At 44.6% G+C, this 12,508-nt stretch overlaps 1 protein-coding gene across 3 annotated transcripts in view; it reads right to left on the reverse strand.

Moving 5' to 3' along the window:
• SPTBN4 (spectrin beta, non-erythrocytic 4) overlaps positions 1 to 12,508 on the reverse strand; it is a 1,652,494-nt gene that overhangs the window by 847,545 nt on the left and 792,441 nt on the right. The gene's annotated exons all lie outside the window — the stretch shown is intronic.

Raw genomic sequence — 12,508 nt, forward strand, 5'->3', positions numbered from 1 at the left:
GATAAACTGTCACCTTCGCCACTAAATAGAGATAAAATGCTGTACCCAGGAATGGACACCGATGTTAGTGCTGATACTCTGTTTATAATATCCTGAGAAGAAAGGTTTATTCACAGTTTTCCAAAAGGGTGTGTTATCCTTAGTTATACTCACCCGCTCCAAATCCTTCCATGCTTCCCTTCTGATTTCTGCTTTCCTATGTACTAGTGCCTTCTTATACACATTCCTGCAGAGCTTAATTTCATCCTGACAGCGGGGTTTTCCTACAAGGACCCCTTTGAGTCGTTTATGTGCTAGGGTACAAGTTTGATGGAACCAACCCTTTGAAGGATCCTTCCTCCTATGTATGTTGCTAAACATTTTATGAGAAATCGAAGCACATATATCTTTAAAAGGCCTGAATAATTCTCACAGATGACTCTTCACTAGAAGTTATTACTGAAAATGCACCCTTATAATCACTGATAATATCATGCATGAATTTATCCTTGTCAGTCATTGCCCATTTTCATCTTATGTCCACATTAATTGTATACTCAACCGGGAGGCCCATTTCATTTTTCCCCACCTCAGCCAGATTTAGGGCAAAGGAAGCAACTAGTGTATTGTGGTCACTGCTACATCTGGTCACCACAATATAATCTTGCAACAGGAGTACAAATCAATAGAAATAATGACATGATCGATGTTACTACTTTTCACTTTGCCATTAAATGTGAAAGGGTGGGCTGTTGTTGAGCATCTATAATCTTTAGTAAAGCTCAATATCTGGGAGTGAATAGGACTCTTTTAACTGAATTTCCACAGAGTACATGCTGCTTGAAGTGAGTTAATTCCTCACCTTCCTGGTTCCTTTAACCACAGGGACTAGTGGTACTGTCCTCACATAAATGTAAATTAAAATACCCCACACATATAAAAAGGAGTTCCTTCCTATGGCCAAGACGGGCACTAACAATAACCTCTTCAAGGTCATCTATGACTTTTGTTGAGTTATCATTGAAAACATTCCAGTGAAGTTTTATCAGCATAATATCAAACAAATCTGTCAGGATCATCACAAATAACTCATAAAAACAGGTAGAACAAACATTTATGATTTTAAGTTTGGTCTGTTTAGTAGCCAGAAAAGTAAACAGGCCACCTTTGGGTCTTTCTGATCTGGATGGAGTTGCTATGGTATTTACACACTGAAAACGATTCAGAAAAACCTCATCCATAGCCCAAGTTTCTTGCAAGCAGATTATTTAATGCTCATACATAAACCGAAACCCAAACGGCATTCTCCATCTTTGCCCGAATGCATGCCACATTCCAAGAAACAAGTTTAATACCTACATTCCTAGTATGGTATTCTACTTGCTGAACAACTGACTCATTGGTTAAAAAGGATGAAACACCAGATAACCCCTTGAGAAACCATGACTTGAATATTGTATGGTCTTGTGCTCCCCTCTACAGAACATGTAAATGATCTAGGAGCAGGGTGGGGCCATATGATCTAGGAGCGGGGTGGGCCCGCCCGAACAAGATACTTGGGCACTTGTCCCCTTCCAATACTTACTCTCAGAAACCGAGGGCAGTCAGTCCTGACCATCCAGTGATGGCAAATCAGCAAAGGAGTTTTTAACAGGCACATTAACACAATAACTGATTTTGGAACCCAACCAGCCCGCCACAACGCCCTTACCCCCTATTGGTTTACATGGTCTATAAAAGTATCCCAAAGGCAATGCCTTAATGCTACTATGTGGCAGTACCCTCTGCAAAAGGCACTGTAACAGCCTGTTTACGGTTTTTGGGTTTTTAAAGCTGTTCCTATGAAACAAGACAGTTCCTGCCAAGGACCAGTGGCAGCAACAGTATCACTTTAGATATAAGCACTGAATAAAGATTTGAGCCTTACCTTTTTGATTCTTTTCTTTGATAAAAGAAAAGTTAAAGAGAAGTTAGTTAGTGTGTACAGGTGCACGAAAGTCATTTTTTCGATACAGGATTCTGACATGACAGCTTTCACTTGCGTCTATACGGCCACAATGTGCCCACATCCTCTGTGTCGGCCACGTGTGTGTGTGAATGCAAATCTATGTGAGTGGGTGTGCTTGTATGGGGTTGCTGGGTGGGGAGCCTAGTACAGGAATGTGAATAATGGTCAGAGTTCAGGGGTCACTCTGGCTTGATAGTCCCCAGTCCCCAAACTGCCTCTGACTGATGTATTGTGGGCCTTCTTGACAAAATTCTAGATATTGCTGGCATAAAAATCCTTGACAAATTATGGCCATTCTTAGTGGCATTCTGGCTAACTCTAAGATAATAATAACCCATCTTTGACATTGTGCGATTATTGTTGACAACATTCTGATTTTTCCTGGCATAATAATAACCCACTCTTGACTTACAAGATGGCACACTGAGCAACTTCATTAGCACCCTCTCATATAGGGCCCGATGTAGCAAAGGGTTTTTCCCATTCTGTGTCAATGGGAAAATGTGTTCGTACATATGGCCCATAGTCCTAAGGAAACAAAAAATATCAAGAAACCACCCACCTGATCTCCACTCATTAGAGGCAAAAATAAGCTAACCCTGCTCCTACCTGACATCTCCATCTAAGGTGTTGGCCCTCTCCCGTAGAAGTCATCTCGACTCGAAGCTCAAACCTATTACCAACCTGTAGCACTGTTAACATATCTCACTTCATTCTAACATCAAATGGTCTGACCAAGTGGAGGTCAATATTTTCTGCTTCCAGTTAACTACACAGATCTCCACTTTTGAAGGTTTCCTATTTCTCTGAGGCCCAAGAAGCAGATTCAGACTTTACTCCAGAAGATTCTTATTGATAAAGTAAGCTTCTGTTTGTAACTGAAGGTAGACACACTCTCCTTCCATTATGCCATCAACTACCCAGTACACACCTCATATATCATAAAGGGAGACTCACTCACCTTCCACTATGCCATCAACTGTTCACCCCTTACACGACGTAAAATGCAGAGGGATAGGTAGAAGAAAAGAAGGTGAATTGTGGCAAGTCACAACAGAATTGCTACAGAGACCCCTAAACAGAAGCCTTACCGTAAGCTGAGGTTAGTGCTACACAACCTAACCAGCCGGAGCCACTTGCTCATCCAATAAATCTCTGGTACTCCGGATTTGCAGCTTAGGAGGCTGGAATGCAAAAGCACCCCTCTGGGACACAAATGGTTATGAAATTCAAACATCACTTTCTCAACAGTCAAACGCTTAGAGATGACCCATCAGTGGTATGATACATTGTGTGTCCTTGATAATCAACTAGCACTCTCACCACGCTGAACCTTATGTGAGGGAAAGCAGCAGACATCTTTAAACAGCAACTTAAAATAATGCTGTACATGCAAGGACATATTTGACTCACATTCACAATATCTGTATGGAATGCAACATGCATCAAGTGGAAAGCAGCAATTGAGCAACTTTACAGTTTGTGATTATCAACATGCTTCTGGCAGGGTCGGACTGAGACTGAAAATAGGCCCAGGCAGCAGATTGGAAAGTGGCCCTAACACCTGCATCAGATAGCTAAACAAGTAGCCCACAACTGCAAGTTGGGGTACTTTTGAAGCTGTGAAGACACGCTCTGTAGGTGTATTACAAGGTATAGGCGAAGACTGCCTACTTGCTGCAAGAACGTTTACGGCATTATCAGCGGAATCAAAAGTAAAAACCGTCCCTCCAGACCATACAATAAGCCCACAATCAAAAAGATCACACACTGATCTATCAGACCAGCCCCTCAGGCACTGCCATATTGCCCTATATGCCAGTCCAACCCTGGTTTCTGGCAACTAGGAGTGGTAGGCAACTTGAAACAGGCTGGGCCTGACATTCAACTGCAACAGCAAGAAAACAGACTAAATTCCTCTCTTCACCCCAAGGGTCAGTACACTTAGGCTCCTCTTTCACTTACGTTTCCTGATGTAGCTAACTCAGTGATATAATTGCAACACCGCATGGCATTTCCCACTTACACCTATGGTGATCTAATTGAATAGTTCTGAACACTATGGTGCTAGTCCTCCAATAGATCAGATTTATACATTGCATTCAGCACCACTGACTGACTAAGGATTCTGTAGGTTAGCTCTCAAGGCTTGTTTACTTCCTCACTACTCCTCTTTTACTTGAGTAAAGGAGCTCACTGACCTGTCAGCTCAGGGGGTTCTATTCACCAACATCTTCTGTTTTCCCACTTCTTTTGGATGTTTTAACTGAATAGCCTTCTCTGTGGTACTCAGGACCAACCTCTCAGCAGTTTTTCTACATCATTCACTGATGCAGTCTGTCCAGTACTTCACAAGGATTCCTCTACTTAGCTCACAAGCCCTGTGTAATAATATTATTACTGTAGTGATTCAGATAATCTCAACTCACATAATTGATAATCTATTTGTCATGGACCAGATGATGAGAAAATCTTTTGAGTCCCCTTCTTGAATGCCTGAGGAAAAGATGACTTCACCCAGTAGCCTTGGAAACACCCTGGACAAAGTAGAATATGTCAAAGGTATCTAGAGTCACCTTAAAAGGTCAGAGAAAAAGGTAAAAAAAACCTCTTTAGCAATCTTGTAGCTCTCGACTGATGATGAAGATTAATACTGAAGTTATCTGCAAATCACCAAATTCCCCTAGACATCAAGCAGGGGGAAAGCACCAAGCAAGAGAATCCAGAAGTACATCCAGCAGACGTTTCAACTGCTAGGATAAAGATTTAGGGACTGATTATGACCTTGGCGGATGGGATACTCCATCACAAACGTGATGGATATCCCACCGGCGTTTTACAAGCTCCATAGCATAAAATGGAACTTGTCATAGGGTGGACGAGATATCTGTCATATTTGTGACGGAGTAGCCCATCCGGTAAGGTCGTAATCAAGCCCTCAGGGACATAATTAGTATCAAGCAAGGGTTAATGAAAGCAACAAAAAAATAAAAGGACACGTGATGCAATGCATCCAGCTCCTGGAATGTTTCACTATATCTGATTGAAACAAGAACTGACATACTGGAACAGACTCTACTTCAACTTGTGTTGGATATCTCGGACAGCATTCTATAGCAAGAACACCATCATGGAAAGGGCAGATTACAAGGCTTGTCCAGACCCTTTCCTGAAACGCATGACATCTGTTTTGGCAAATGCACAAGCCCAAGTTTGTCATCCTTTGCCCAGCTCTATATTCTGCTGTTCAGTCACTGCCCTTTATGTCTTTCGCTCTAGTCAGCTCATGGAGCACCCATCTGGAATGCCGTGAGAGTGGTCTGTGATGCACACTTTACCACGCTTTGAGAACAGCATCCAGCTAATGCTGCCTGAGATTTCTGAAGACCTGTAGCTACAAGTAACATTTCTTCTCCAGAATTATATCTTCAAAGATTCACATGCTTAAATTAATGTAACTAAATTATGTAAGGCAGAAAAAATAAGCAGAATAAAGTTCTAATTAGTGAAAAGGTTATTGAGCACTGCCTGTCCAACTGTTGTTTCAACTTCTGAATGGATCTCAAGACCCTAATATTTGGTGAAGGTATGGGTAGAAGCCCACATTCCTGTCTTGTCCTTAATGGAAACTCCAACGAAAAGTGCAACTGTGGCCGCCATTCCTTTGGGCTAATGTGTTCCAATACGGTGCCTGACAAGACGCCCATCTTTGGCACTGCACAAGAAAATTAAAGCTGTGATCCAACTAGCAATGTCTTCTTTAAAAAAAAGGAATCATTGTTGTAATGGCCAATAGAAATAGAGAGCTGAGAAGATTTCTGTATGTCTTTGATTATACTGATTTAAATCTCTAAACAGAGTGTGATATCTAAGGAATATAATGCGCTTTCTGCAAGATTTGGGTGTAGAATAAAGTTGACAAATTAATTATTTTGTTCAGAGGCAATGTTGTTGGCACCATAGGCTTGAATCAAGAATTTGTTGAAAGAGTCACCTTGTTTTTATAAAGTTTCAAATGAGAGAGATTAATGGAAAATGCCAGAATTTCGCTAAAGCACCTCCTAGTTGTTATGGCTATTAGAAAAGCAATTTTCCGAGACAGCATTTGAAGAGAGGCCTTGTGTACGTGCTCAAATGGGATCTTAAAAAGAGTCCAGAGCACAGTGTTGAACTCGCAAGTAGTTGTATATTTTGTCAGAGGGGAAAGGTGAAGAAAAAGTCCTTTCGTGTATTTTTTTTTACTACTGGCAGAGAATAGAGAAGAAGGAATAGTTTCTGTAACTCCAGTTCTCTCGTAGGGGAATCTCCATTATAGTCATTAGCAGTGAATAGTCCCGGAGCACTTCTTCAAAACATATCCTCTTAAGTGGAGACGTTCGCCTTTCTTCGGTAAGGCCTGCAGAGTCACACAAGATAAAGTGCTGAGAAGCTGTGGTTATTTGCACATCTTGGAATTCTGGCGCCCCAATACTAGCATGTGAATTACAGGGCATTTCTCAAATAGCTGTCTTTTTTACACACTGTCTTACATTTGGATGGAAAAAATTTAGAGAAAGACAAGAAGTAATAAAACTTGTTCTGCCATTCTGTGTTCCCCCAAGTCTTCCGATAAAAATGGTACCTCACTTGCGTGGGGAGGCCCAATGACTGCGACAGGAAACGCAACATTGACACATCACATTTTTACATTGAAATCTGACGTGTTTTTTGGAAAGTGCATAGCTGTGGATTTTGGCCTCTAGCTCAGCCAGCACCTAGGGAAACCTACCAAACCTGTGCATGTTTGAAAACTAGACACCTGGCAGAGTCCAGGATGGGGGTGAATTGTGGAGCTCTCGCCAGGTTCTGTTACCCAGAATCCTTTGCAAACCTCAACATTTGGCAAAAAAAAAACAAATTTCTCCCTCAGATTCCAGTGCTGCAAAGTTCTGGAATCTGAGAGGAGCTGCAAATTTCCTTCCACCCAGCATTCCCCAAAGTCTCCCCAAAAAATTGTACCTCACTTATGTGGGTAGGCCTAGTGCCCGCGACAGGAATAGATCACACAACGGTCAATGTTGGTCCTTACATGAGGGCAACTGTTGACCCTGTTGTCTATTCCTGACGCAGGCACTAGGTACAGTCACTCAAGTGGGGTAGTGTTTTTATCAGGATAGGTGGGGAAACACAGGGTGGTAGGAATGTTGTGGATCCCAGCATATGCCTGTAGTTTGTGTGACAGAAATGCAAGAAAAAAATGAGTTTTTATTCAACATTTCACCTTTGCAGGGTATTCTGGGTAAGAAAACTTTGGGGAATCCACACAAGTCACACCTCTGTGAACTCTGGATGTCTAGTTTCCAGAAATGTCTGGGTTTGATAGGTTTCCTTATAAGGCTGCTGAGCCCAGGACCAAAAAAGCAGGTGCCTGCCTTACAAAACCAGGTTGTTTTGTGATAGATAATTTTGATGTCTCCACAATACGATTTGGGCGGTGGAATTTGGGGCTGAACTAAATTGGGGAGCTCCTAGGAAAGCACTCTCTCTGTGCTTGCCGCAGCATGCACCTGCTCTCTGGGTTGGACTAACCCGCTGTTGTCCTGCTGCACAGACTGTGCTTGCGAAGGGACAGCAGGACTGTCCTCATCACCTCCCTCATAATTAATGTAAGAGGAGTTATTGAATGGGACTCCGTTGACTGAAAAATCACTCTGAGAGTCTGCGCCATTGTCCTATCCCTCAGATGCGTTATCAGTATCTGCTGTCTCAGTCTCTGATCCTGCTTCAGAGCTGTCCTCTTTAAACCGAGTGACGGCTTGAGCAGCAGTGATCCAACGAGATGCCATCTCTGCTACTGCCTAAACTGTTGCTCTAAAACATTAGCCTACGTAGACAGTCACAAAATTGCTGGTGGGTGTGTGTGTGTGTGAGATACGTGCAACAGTAGAGGTCACCTTACCTTCGCTTCTTCCCTCAATCAACACATTCTTTGAAGACACTCCAAAAAAGACACACTATTACTTCACCTTGTCACATACCAATCGTCACAGTCTTTAGCGCCTCTAGAGCCCAGTCCAACAATCATTATTGATGCCCCCACTCCTATGACCTCCTCCTCGGATCCCCTCACTACCACCCAGCAAAAGTGCCCATCATTTCTCCATAGACCCCTCCCCCCCACACATACATTTCATGTGTATTATAGCCCAGGCAATGGCTGACTTTACTAATGTACTCAGCTATTTACATAAAATACAGATTTGATCTTTGCAGAAGGCACATAAACCTTCTGCGCTACTTTATGGCATCAAAACTGCCACTAGACTAAAGTCTGATCCTTTTGTAGCAGAAACATAATCACAAGACTTACTTTACTTTTTTACTGCTGCCTAAAAGCTACAGTTGAAACGCGTCAGATGAAGTATGTGCATTGCTTTGAAGACGAAAGCTGCAACTGCAAGACAACTTGTGGCGAATATATATATTTAAATATACTTTTATATGCAGGTGTGGTTTTCCTGGGGGCCGATCGCATCCCCAGGGAAACCACATAGGCGTTTACAAAAGTGATCCCTCTATATATATACTATATATACATATCTATATAGATAGATATATCTATTTACATATATATATATATTTAATAGCTGTATGGTTTCAACCATACAACAATTAAAAAAAAATATTGCCCCCACAGGGGGTCGCCCTGCTCACGGGCGACCCCCTGTCAATTTTTTTTTTTTAATTGGCTTTTTAAAAAATATTTTTAAATCCCTGGGGGGTGCTATTCGGTGCCATCGTGCCCCCCAGGGGTAAACCTACCTTTTTAACTAAAATTATGCCCCCCGGATGGGGAGAGGAGGGGGGGTGGGGCGTCCCGTTTGCCGAGGGGGCAGACCCCCCCAAGTGAAATCCCTGGTGTCTAGTGGGGTATCCTGGCCCTTGATCGCAGCTGCGCTGCCATTGAGGGCCAGGAAACCGGCTCAGGAAGGCCTTATTTGAAAGGGGAGACTCTCCCCTTTTAAACGAGGCCTTCCAGAACGTCGGGAAGGCCATTTGGGGCTGTTTTCCCCACCGGAGCAGGAAGCGGACTTGCAGTGCACTGACGTCACAAAAGGGCAGGTGGGGGGGGACACAGAAGATCTTTTGTGTCGCCCGGGGTATTTGCGACACACCCAAGGATTTTTTAACCTCCTCCCTGGTTTCGGCCACTGGTCGTGACCTGCACCAGGGAGGTAGTGTGGGAGTTGGCCAGTGGCCGACGCCCGCACTAAAGCGGTTAACAAAGCAGTAGTAGCCGTTTTACCCCTAGTGGTGTGTGCTTTAGTCTTAGCTGATAGCGTTTTATATGCCTTTTGATGACATAAGAGGATGCAAGAAACAATCCATCACGAAATAGACTGTTTAGAAGATGCCAAACCTGTACAGACCGGACTGTAGTTGATAAATAGTTGGATCGACTTATGTATGTCTTGTGTCTTATCTAAGTAGAATTTTAAAACCCTTTTTACATCCAGGGAATGGAGAGATCTTTCTGCTGGAGTAGAAGAATTCTGGAAAAATGTTGGAAGAGATATGGGGGGTCATTCTGACCCCGGCCGGCGGCGGAAGCCGGCGGCCTGGCTGGGACCGCCAGAATACCGCTGTGCGGTCAAAAGACCGCCGCGGGTATTCTGGGTTTCCCGCTGGGCTGGCGGGCGACCGCCAGAAGGCCGCCCGCCAGCCCAGCGGGAAACACCCTTCCATGAGGATGCCGGCTCCGAATGGAGCCGGCAGAGTGGAAGGGGTGCGACGGGTGCAGTTGCACCCGTCGCGATTTTCAGTGTCTGCATGGCAGACACTGAAAATCTTGGTGGGGCCCTGTTACGGGGGCCCCACGACACCCCATACCGCCATCCTCTGCCTGGCGGCCAAAACCGCCAGGAACAGGATGGCGGTATGGGGGTCGGAATCCCCATGGAGGCGCAGCTTGCTGCGCCGCCATGGAGGATTCCCCAGGGCAGCGGAAAACCGGCGGTACACCGCCAGTTTTCCGTTTCTGACCACGGCATCAGAATGCCCAAGGGAGCACCGCCAGCCTGTTGGCGGTGCTCCCGCGGTCGTTGGCCCTGACGGATTTTACCGCCAGGGTCAGAATGACCCCCATGGTCTGTTCAACATGAGAATTCGAAATAACCTTAGGGAGAAACTTCAGATGAGTTCTCACAACTACTTTGTTAGAGTGGAAGACTGTATATGGTTTGTAAGAAGGATATTTTCTGTAAGGGCTGCCAAGTGAACCCTTATAGAAGAGAATTGCAAGCTGGATTTTTGCAAGCTGGATTTTGCCAGATGGAGTAAGTACGGCAGTATTAAATCTTCCTGGCAAGAAGTGGGGTCCACGTTCTTGAAGGAACACCAAATGCAGAATCTCTTCCACTTGAAGGCACATGCGGAACAAGTAGAAGGCCGCTTAGCCTCTTTGAGGATGTCCATGCACTCCTTTGGCAGATTCAAGTGTCCATACTTTACTATCTCAGGAGCCATGCTGCCAAATTCAAGGAGGAGAGATTGGGACACAGTATCTGGCCTTGGAACTTCGTTAGGAGGTCTGTCCTGCATGGCAGCCTCAGCTGTGGATAGATGGACCGGTGAAGAAGGTCAATGAACCACCGCTGGTGTGCCCCCCCCCCCCCCCCGGAGCTATTAGGATCATCTTGGCTCTCGAGTAGGACAGCTTAATGAGAACTGCTGGTATTAGGGGAATCTGTGGAAAAGTGTAAATAAAATTGCTGGACCAGTTGATCCATAGGGCATTCCCCAGCGTCCCTGTTTGGTAATACCTTAAGATAAAACTTTGGCATTTTTTTTGTTTTCTGCAGTGGCAAACAGGTCGATGGAAGGTGTGCCCCACAGATTAAACAAGCTGGGAACAACATTGTCGTGCAAAACCCACTCACGATTCTCTTGCAGAATCCTGTTGAGAGAGTCTGCCTGAGCATTTTGTACACCTGAAAGATGTGTAGCGATGACTGTCAGATTCTTGTTGTCTAAGAGCCATTTCTATACTGTCTGGGGTTCGTGCAAAAGCAGTCTGGATCTCATCCTCCCTGTTTGTTGAGATGGTACATGGTAGTTGTATTGTCAGTTTGCACATGCAGGGAGTTGGTTTTGAAGGACGGATGAAACGTTTTTAGCGCCAGATGGACTGCTTGTAGCTCCAGAAGAATGATGTGGTATGTGGACTTTCTCTCTGACCATGTGCCCTGGATTTGGAGGTTGTCCATGTGGGCCCCCCAGCCTAGAAATGAGGCATCTGTTACTATTGTTTGTGAAGAACCCCCTCGATGAGAGGGCATGCTCCGAAACAGGTTATTTGGGAAGAATCACCACTTCAGGGATATCTTTGTATGAAGAGATAGTGTTTTCATGTCCTCCCAATTGCCCGTCGGCTGGTCTTACTGGTCCTCGAGACATTCCTGCAATAGTCACCTGTGGAGACGAGCATTCGGTGTGAGGAAGATGCAGGATGCCATTGAGCCCAGGAGAGAGGATGGATACTGTTCACACTATTGGACGGCAAGCTGTCATGAGAGAGTGACATTCCCAAAGGATCGATAAACGTCTCGCCTCCGAAGGTTATCCTCTTGCCTGTAATGTGTCGATGGTTGCTTTCAGGTAGTGCAATGTCTGCACTAGGACAGAATTTGACTTGCTAAGCATTAATTGTAGGCCTAAACTTTTGAGGAGACTGCACGCCGAGTGATAGTGAAGCCGAGCTTCTTGAGACATGGACACCTTGATCAGCCAATCATCTAGGTAGGGGTGGACGATTATTTTGTTTTTCCTGAGATGGGCAGTCACCACTGCCATGCACTTCGTGAAAGTTATGGGTGCTGACTTGAGCCAAACGGAAGGACTTTGTACTGGTAGTGATCTAGACCTACTACAAACCTCAAGAACTTGCAATGCTTTCTGACAATTGGAATGTGAAAGTATTTGTCTTGAAGGTCGATGGAACAAAGCCAGTCCCCTTGGTGTAGCTGAGGATAATTTTGGTGTGAAGCCAGCATCTGGAACTTTTCTCACCAAATCCACTTGTTGGCTGATTTGATGTCGAGAATGGGTCTGAATTCATTCCTGTCTCTCTTTGTTTACTAGGAAGTACCTGGAGTAAATGCCTGTCCCTCGTTGGTGGTGAGGGACGGGTTCCACTGGTTTTTTCTGTAAGGGGATGTTGACCTCTGACTGCAGTAAAGAGAGTTGAACACTGGACTGTCTCAGAGGGATGGGCGGGGGAGGGCTAGTAATTCTGAGACAATATCCATTTTGTACAATATTCAGAACCAAGGGGTCTTTTGTTATTTTTTGCCACTCTGTCAAATGAAATGATATGCTTCCCTTCACCAGAGAGGGTAACAGAAGGCCTGTTTCCTCCGGTACTGGTGGCAGAGGCGCTGCTGGTGTTGTCCCCACTGAGGGATTTGAACCCTCTGGGTATAGTATCTTCTGGGTTGGGGTCTGAAAGATATATGTTGCTCCCTGGATTTTTCCAGGTCGACA

Source organism: Pleurodeles waltl, chromosome 9 (assembly GCF_031143425.1).
Source record: "Pleurodeles waltl isolate 20211129_DDA chromosome 9, aPleWal1.hap1.20221129, whole genome shotgun sequence".
Lineage (NCBI taxonomy): Eukaryota > Metazoa > Chordata > Amphibia > Caudata > Salamandridae > Pleurodeles > Pleurodeles waltl.